Below are 1,068 nucleotides of genomic sequence, written 5' to 3' on the forward strand. Positions count from 1 at the left end.
GACGCAGAGGGAATCTTGGGGTGGGTTGTGCCGGGACTGTGTTGGGGGGTGTACCTATGGCTGGGCTATGACAACAAGGTGAAAAGGTCCACCAGTCAAACTACGTCCAGCGAAAGTCAAAGGGATAGACCCGACGGTCGTCTGTGGCAGGGTTAGACGGGACAGGGTACCTGGGGGGTAGCAATGCCGCCAGGTGTTGCGGCGGCCCTCCTACGGTTATATAAGCATGGTGGCAGGCGTAGGCACCCGGCACGCGGCTTGTATGAGGTCCCGGTGCGACGCTCCGGTGGCATTGCTACCCCCCTAGGGCCCCCGTCCCGCCAAACCCTGTAGCGTTTGACCACGGGATCTACCCCTTTGACTTTGCACGGACAGGCTTTGAGCAGTAGACGTATCCACCCGGTTGTCTAAGGTCAGCCCAGATGTTGCACCAAAGTGTTCCTATGGGCTGACCTATCGCAACCAGGTGGAAGAGTCCACTGGTCAAAGCCCGTCCGACGAAAGTCAAAGGGCTAGATCTACTGGTCAACTGGGATTCGGGGTGGCCTTCGGGGTATAGCTATGCCACCGAAACATCACACGGGTCGCGATGCATGTGTGAAAGTGTTCTGGCATGCGTAGACGCCCGTCTTGGGGCTCCGTGGTGTGGCCCCCCTCCACGGAAGGCAGAGCAGCCGTCACTTAGAGGGGGGATGGTGCGGGTGCACGGCCACGGATCGGTGACATGGCAAAGGGCCAGGCCTATGCCGACGGCCAAGCCGTCGGCATAGGTTGACCTTATCCGCTGCGGTTTGCCCCCGACCACCCATTCCCCATCTCCCCCTTTTCCTCCCGACCCACACCCGCGCCGCCGCCGGATCCTCTGCTCCGCCCGCCGCTGCCCTTCCTCTCCAGTCGCTGCCGCCGCCCTTCCGTCGCCCTGCTCCGCCGCCGCCCCACACGCGCTCTGGGCCGCCGCCGCCCTTCCTTCGCCACTCGCCGCAGCCTCCCAACCCGTGTTCCCCCCCCGCCCTTCCACTCGGTCCAGCTGGCGGCTAGGCTGCACCGGCCCTTCTTTGCCGCTGCTCC

This window comes from Triticum dicoccoides, chromosome 7A (genome assembly GCF_002162155.2).
Source record: "Triticum dicoccoides isolate Atlit2015 ecotype Zavitan chromosome 7A, WEW_v2.0, whole genome shotgun sequence".
Taxonomy (NCBI): domain Eukaryota; kingdom Viridiplantae; phylum Streptophyta; class Magnoliopsida; order Poales; family Poaceae; genus Triticum; species Triticum dicoccoides.